Below are 9122 nucleotides of genomic sequence, written 5' to 3'. Positions count from 1 at the left end.
TTAATTATAAATTGTAACGTTCTATTAGGTTCCATCAAGCTCGTTAATAAATAAATAAATAGGCTATCAGATATTTTCCATCGCGTTTATTTTTATTTCGTTGGACATATTGTCGAGTATTCGAAGTTATTATCGTATATCAATAGTCTGCTATAATATTCTATATAATTACTTTTCATAGTGTTTTATTGTTACTATTGGACTTTTTATTGTATTGATTTATTTAATTGAATATCTTTCATAATATAATATATATTATAAATTAATAATTCTTTTCTTTGAGGTAATATCGGCATTTGGTTAAAAGAAATAGTCGACAAAAGATTGAACAATATATTAACCGTATATTAAAAAATAGTATGACAAAATCCTAAATATATATGTTACAATTGTTAAATTATAAATTATTCCAAAACTTGGTAGAATTATTGAGAAAGAATATCACGATGATGCGTATATATAGTACCTAACAAATGTCTTATACTTATAGCTAAATCTATAATAAACCAGCAAATACTTTCTATCATTATCTAGTCTATCATATAGAGATTGCGTTATACCTTTAAAAAGCATTTTCTGTTCCTAGACCAGGTCTGAAACCGTATTGATTTTTATATAGTAGCTTATATGATGGTATATATACCGCGCGTATCACCGTCTAGGTAAGTATTATATACCTACGATAACAATAGTACAAAATATGTATACCACGGTTAACGAATTCATACCAGGGTCGAAGCTACTGCTGTCTATAAATTATTTTATAGGAAATTCGATACCTAGTGGTAAACTTTTCAGTATACGAACGTTTAAATTTTCTTGGGCTGAAATCTGTAGGCAATAATAAGTGCGGTATATTTATAGCTAACCGTGGTATACAATACATAGATATGAGTTATACCACTTAAACCATTGGCCTCCGTGCAGGGGCGGTGCTACACGGGGCCAGAGTGTGCATGTGCGCCCCCCTATGACATTTGATTTTTTCCCTCCATCGCCTCTCCCTATAATTTAATGTTAAAAATATGTAAGTGAATAAAAAAATAAAGTCTGACCGTTATTATGTTCAAATACTTTTTTTTACTCGTTTAGAAACAAATATACAAAATCTATAAACATCTATTGCTGACTGCTTTTATTGGCAACTATACATATATTATAATGTTGATGAAATACATAATATTCGTTTCTGTCTCACAGTTTATTATTATTACTATACAGTATACAGTGTTATTATTACAAAGAATACGCCGAATAAAATATATTCTGTTCTAAAAGTATTTAATTATACATTTATCGTTAAACTATATTAAACGTATATTAATATTATAGGTACTAAATTATTATGCAAAATAATATTACATTCGACGTCGAGAACCGATCGCCGTCTGCAGCTGCAGCTGACCAGGTGATGTCGTCGGTGTCGGTCAAACCGTCACCCGCAAGTGATCAGACCGAAAGAGTAAATCGAGATTTTTCTGGATCAGCAGCAAGAAAATATGCATTAATGCCAAGTATTGCAATGCTGTGTGGTGCTGGTGATGGAATGGAAATCCGATTGTCGTCTTCGGCATCGACACGGCCAGCCTCTGTGGGTTCGACCGAACTGGATGTGGCAAGCGGTTACTTCGTAAGTTCACTAAGGAAACCATATAGTTCGATGCAGAATATGTAAAGCACATTTAGTGCAACTAAAGAAACTATATCTGAGGGCATACCTATGCAAGTATCGGCCGAAATTGAAAACGGACAAACAAAACCGGTCTATGTGGATATTTTTTTATATCCTGAAATAACCAGTCGCAGAGCTGGAACACAGTTCAATGAATTCACGATTCAACGTGGACACCGTTCGTGGTGGAAACGCACCAGAAAATTTGTCCGTCGATTGTTTTGTTGTATGTGATATAGGCATAAAGCACATAATTAAAATTATGATACAGAGTGTATTTCTATTGATTTAAAATTATGTTAATTATAATAAGTTTGTTTGAAGCACTCTGTACAGTTTATAATGTTAGAACTTATAACCGCGTGCAAGTTAAAATAAAAGTAGATGTTTAATATTATGTTCTTAGCATGTCTATGAAAATAGTATTGTTTTTCACAAATAAATGTTTTTGTTATATTATTCAATTAGTTTTTGTTTTTTATTTGACATATTATTCTTAAATAAGGCTGACAGATACTTTACAGAAGCATACAGATATTTTTGGGTTTTTTGTAAGTAGTGTAATAATATCTCGTGAGGGGTTAGCTTTGGTGTTGAATATTTTCAAGCTTTTTGACAAGTTACTTCTTTTTTCTTTTCTAGTATACGTTTACACATGAATTGACCATACATATGGGGAAGTAAGTCGCAAACATATTTTTTAATTCAACACAATTTAATTTATTCCAATTATGTCAATCAATACTATTAATTGATTTGCTAAATTCTAGATCCTGTGAATAAATTAGCGATAAAAAATTGATAATTAGACCATCATCATCACAAAAAAATCTTTACCTGCAGAATCTATTAAAAATTAAGTTGTTTTTTCTGTTGGTACAGGTACGTGCTGAAAATTTTGAAATTGATACAAAAAAATTGAGTTAAAAATAAAAAACGCGTCTATTTTTGTTTCTTTGAAATATATAAGCATAACCATTAAAAAATCATGCGTATACAATGAAATAAGATACACTGTATATTTATATATGTACAGGTACTTTTATACGTATGATAATTGTATACCAAATATTATAATATAGTAATATAAACTAGCAGATTTTTATTTTACATTAACTGTATAATAGTATAATAGAATATTATTGGACCTACATTTTTCCATACCTATATATATATATAAGTATACTTATACTATAGAACTTATAATTACATCCGCCCTCAAGAAACCACACATATTTTCACATCGTTACCGGCAGAGCGTAACTAACAACGTGCTATATTCAGCCCTCTTTTATTATATTGTATATATCAAGTATATATCACTATATATATAATATAATAATAATATAATATAAAACTTTTTCCATTCTCCCCTCTGCAAGTTTTATCTCAACGTTCATAAATGCCAGTTTTCATGTGCGGGACCCTTTTTCCCTTACAAACGCACTCGCGTTATTAAATGCTTTTTACGTCACCCCGCTTTGAGTTTTCTGGTTTATGAAAATCGTATACACAAGCTGCACAAAAAAAAAATCAATACATTTTCTGCAGCGTCGAGCTGAAATATGAAAGGATGTCCGGAATGATATAATTTCCGGGTTCTTTCTACCCTCATAAAAGACATTTTTTTTTTATTAAAGCACGTTTATGATTTATATTATTTTATAATTTATATACGTTATTTAGAAAATATACCTATATACCACATTATATTTTCCCTGTATATTTACGTCATGCTTTTCGATGATTCGATAATACATTTGAAAATTGAAATGTCACAATAGTTGTAATACTTTTCTTGCTGTATATATTATATTATATAATGTAGTGTGCTGCTACAGTGGCGCCCAACCATATACTCCCGCTAACTTCACGGACCTCTATTAAATGTGTAGCGGTTGCTACACCTTGAAAATAAGTGACGGGTGGGTTTAATAACAAAATAATTAACTTGAAATAATTTAAAGTCATTATTAGTTATTATAAAATAATGATAATATTTACCAATATTATCAATTAAAATAATAATAATAATAATTAATTAAAATATGATAAAATACATTAAATAATATATAATTTCGAGTTTGGATGGGGTGGTTGGGTGAGTAAAACTATGGCTTGCTACACTTGAAAAATATGTCTTGAGCGCTATTATTGTGATGATAGCCAAAATTATGACTATCATCATACAGTTTAAGCATGTTGAGATGGACATCCTGCCCGAATTTCTTGTGATATTCACAACAAAATAATATATTTAATTAAATGTAAATAAATACATTAACGTATAATATTTATAATTTCATAAGTACCTATAATGCAAACAATCAATTAATTAATTTGTATTTATGTATTATATTATATGTTTCGTCGGTGGTCACTAATCTTAACAATATGTACCGTAATCTCATTACTAGCTGCAGTACTGGGGTCTGGGTAACTATCCGTATATATATATATATTTTTTGTTTTACACACCTTAGCCTCACCTGTAATTTGACAAATTTAAATTAAAAATGAAAATATTTATACAATTTTTATTTATGTATATTGTATAATAGAATCTTTTATTATAATATAATATATATTTTTACATATAACAAGACTTTAGAAATTATTTATTCCCATCTTAAATTTTGGTATTATATAATTTAAATAGAATTTATTTATAATTTAATTTTAATAATCTACTAGAATTTATATTTTGTGCGCTAATTTTGTAACTTATTGTAACTTGCAAAATATAATATTATGTTCATCAATATTTAGGGGAGGGATAATCATAATATTGAAATATCGTTGCTCCCCAATGACCGCTCAATAAAAATATTGCCCCCTTAAGAAAAAAGTGACGAAACTCCTCATTACTAAGTATTTTATTATTTAAAGTGAGTATAATAATATTTTTTTCTTGCTCTATTGCTTGCACTTTCATATATAATTACTTGCAATAAAATCTTCTACTATATCATTTGTTCCTCAGATATATAATATAACAAAGAGTTCTCCAAGTTAAGTTAATTCTCACATTACTATAGGTACTGCAGATAGTATTATGTGCAGAAAGTTATAACCATTAAATATAAATAATAATAAGTACTTACTATGGTGGTCAAGTTATATTATAACGGGTTATTTTAATCCTATTAAATTGGATTATCCTAGCTCGTTTATAAAAGTCTTCCTTACAGGGTATTTCAATTTACCTAAATATTATTTAGTAGTTTATAAAGAAGCCAAAATAGTGCTTACGTAAGTTTTATTCTTTTTTGGTTTCGGCGTTTAAGCTGCAAGTTTCTGCTAATCATAACTTCTTAATAATATAATTAGTAAGAAGTATTAGAACTTTAGAAGTGCATTCGAATACCACAGTATACCATATCCTACTATATACTATTATATCTATTTATCTTTCTTATAAGCAATATAATGATGCGTACTATACTATTTGAATCGTATGTTTTGTATTTACGAGTATTATAGTTAATAAGTAGTTAAAAAGAACACCAGACACTCTTAGAACCCTCAGATAGGATAATAAAATAAAAATATAATGATATGTATCTAGTAAAAAATTGAAAATACAAGATAAAAATATTATTTCTTTTCTGTCAGGTCTATAATTTATTATGATCTATTTTTGATTTTATATAATATAATTTTGACTATCTCTGTGAACTGTAATAATTATTAATTATTTTACAATACAATTTGTATTTACATAAAATCATTTCATTTACTAAGAAGTACCTATATAACTAGAAATATATAATATGAAATATTAATGTTACGTAGTCGTAATTATATAAAAAAACGTTGTCTATATATTGTCTGGTATGGAGTATCAGTGATAGATTAATACTAAATTGGGGACATGAGAAGATTTTGATGTTAATAATTATTGCACGAGACATTTATTATACTGACTACAAATTAACGTATAGTCGTATTGAAATAAAATGTTAGTATTTAATATAATATATATTACTTTAGCGATGGCCTGGTAGCAATAAACGGATCAAAAGATAACTATAATTATATATTCGTTTATACAATAGAACTATAGATACCTACGTTAAAATACAAAACATATTATGTAAGATATAACAAATGCGTCTAGGGGCAATAATATGTTGTATAATATATACCAGAGGTGGCGAACCTTTTTGGGGTCAAGTGTCAAATTTTTCCAATCAAAGTTTTGAAAATTTTTAACGTGCCCAAAGGAAATTAAATTTTCCAAGGATAAAAATAAAGTTACTGATGATTTATTATATATTATTTTATTAAGTAAGCATACCTTTTTTTTGTCATTATAATTTTTTAAATGTATACAATTTGTTTTTTTGAATTTCTTATAACAGTTATAGTCAAAACTTTATTATAAATAGCATAATTTTTAATAATTTCAATTTTTCACGTACCATTGAAATTTGATCAACGTACCACCTTTGGCACGCGTGCCATAGGTTCGCTACCCTTGATATATACGATTAAAATGTTGCCGGTAGCTACTGTATCGTGGCTATACTGGCTGCAGGTGCATATATTTATTACTGCAATTTAAGCCTTTGTAAAAAATGTACGAACATTAATCATTATAATATTTAAAGGTGAAATTATACACCAAATATTTTGTGCCCGGCTTATAATGAAACACGTGTACCAAACTAGTTTAAATAATAAAAAAAAATGATTTATTGTACTTACATAATTTTTTTTTATCTATTTATACGACCGCAATGGCGGTATAACAATACATTTTGTTTTTAAATATTGTATACAAATTTAATCTCCTATTGTATAAAACAATAAGATAATATAAATAACTAATAGTACATATATAGTTGTATATAGATATATACGGCAATAAGTTGATATATTGTTAAATATGGTTCTGTATATACACATATCTACGTCTATAACTATATATATATATATTAATATACAATATACTGCTAATTTGATCCAATTTAAAAACGTATATACAAATAGTTTAAAGCTCTATTTGGCGCGGTCACATCATCAACTATAGTTGCGTTAGTATAATATCATAGTGATATAAATATACATGGGTAAATAGTAGGTACCTATGATGTCATACATAATATTATTTTATAATTTTGTTTTATTATTATTGAAGTATCACAGTAACCAATACAGACATTACGTCATACAAGTAGGTATAGTGCAACATTGAATGCATACAATTTAAAAACGAAATATAACTACCTGCTGAAGTAATAGATAATATAAATGTATTTCAAGAGATACAAAAAAAAAAAAAAAAAATAGTATAACTATTACCAGTGGTATAGGTATCTATTATTAAATAGTGAGTTCAAATGTTTATAATATATACGTCTTATTGATTTCTTTTTAAGCAATAAGGTATACAGAATTTAATCAAATTATTATAGCATTAACATGTTTGAACGAACCGCAATAATTCATCTAAACTGAAAACAGATCCGGAGAAAATTGAAAGACTCAACATATATATGATGACTGAAGTGTATAGCGTAGGTGAGTATACAGTAAGTACCTACCTATCTAACTATATACACATAGCATTATATTCATAACGAGTATACACCACGTGATGTATGACAATATAATACATATATTATATTATATCATTATTAGGTTTGGGTATATATACGGCACGTACAATATATGCGTAAACGGTTTCCAGCATGCAAACAAACGCGCGCACACCATAAAGTTCAGCGACTCCTATCGAAATAATACGAGTACACTATATATTTTTTTTATGCTAATGGGCCACCTTGTAAAACACATTGTCGATTTTTCAAAGAAAAGTAAATATCACCTCGTGTTTACACCGTGTCACTGCGTATAATGTATACGTGTATATATAATATATGCATTAATTATTCATAAACGCGCGGAACGACACACACACACACACGCGCGCGCGCGAGCACTGGCACTGGTACACCGTGTTTATAGTCGCAGTACTTGAACCTCACAAAAGCGGTCATGCATTATACATGCGACATCGGTTCGTCTAGATGTTGATAACATTATTATACTATAAGGTCATTATTATCAACACAACCCGAACACTGCGTATAGAATCTCTGTCTGACGTGTATAGTGCACACGCATATATTTGTACACATATATGATAATAATAATAATGTAGATAGGTATAATATATATATATGTACCTACTGCTGCAGAATCACAGCACGGCCTGTATAATGTTCGCATCGTAATACATTGCGTTTAATTCCACAGAATAGACATAATATAACATAATTCGTAAGTATACCTATGTACGGCTATGTCTGTCTACCGGATATAACATATATCTGTAATTTAAATGTCACGGATAGAGTAGAAAATGTTGGCATTTCATACAAAGATGAAAGATCGGTCATTTTATAGAATTCCTAGGGTATATTATTCATGCAAGGCAGTTTAGATGATGAAAGATTAATGTAGAGTCTAGACTATGCTATATATATTTTATATCATATTATTTGTATACTTGAGAAATACAAGTATTATTATAACAAATTTTATCAAAAATTAATTTTAGTATAGGTTATTATTATGATTTACTTATTTTTATTTGTTATTACATCCATTGTTTCCAGAAATCGGAACATTCCGTCACCGGAACGATAGTTTTTTGAATTTCAGAAATATTTTGTTTATAGTCTATATTATAGACTCTATAATAATTTAATTTATCTTTTTTTGAAATTTTTTCACCTGAATAATATGTGAAATAAATCCATAATTCAACCCTGCCAAGTATATTTTATTATTATATTTTTTGATTTAATAAAATAAATAACTGTCGCTCTATAATACATAAGCATAATAAAAGGATCGAAAATTAATTCCAATTTCTAAGTATGATCTAAATATGTGTATACGTAATATTATGAATGACAAATTGCAGTATTATGTACTGTATGTATTATAGTATATAATTTTAGTTACAAAGTTAACAATAATATATTATGTTATTGCTGCGACTTGTTTTTCTAAAATAAACCTGTTTATAATTATACTACTACTGATTATTAGTTTTTTTCTTTTTTTATGATTATCTAATTATAAATTATTACTGATGTTAGAACTAGAATGTATACAATTTATACATATTAAGTAAATAACACCTACGATATTACAATATATTTTTATCATTTGATAACTGATAATAAGTTCTAATTTATTTATATAAGTGTTTTAATTTATAACTCGTTAATGTAAATTTACATTCGAGTGCATAATAAAAAGACATACCACATAAGCATATAAACAACGGATATATTGTCTTAATCTAAATGGTCTAATATTCATTATAGTAGCAAAATTTTTGTTTAGAAGAACTAATTTTGTGTTGTGAATTGACTTATCGTTAAACATAAAAGTAAGCACATTATTGTCTATATGTTTATGTTGATTTTTT

The sequence above is a fragment of the Rhopalosiphum maidis genome, chromosome 1 (genome assembly GCF_003676215.2).
Source record: "Rhopalosiphum maidis isolate BTI-1 chromosome 1, ASM367621v3, whole genome shotgun sequence".
Taxonomy (NCBI): Eukaryota; Metazoa; Arthropoda; class Insecta; order Hemiptera; family Aphididae; genus Rhopalosiphum; species Rhopalosiphum maidis.
This window is presented reverse-complemented; position numbering follows the sequence as displayed.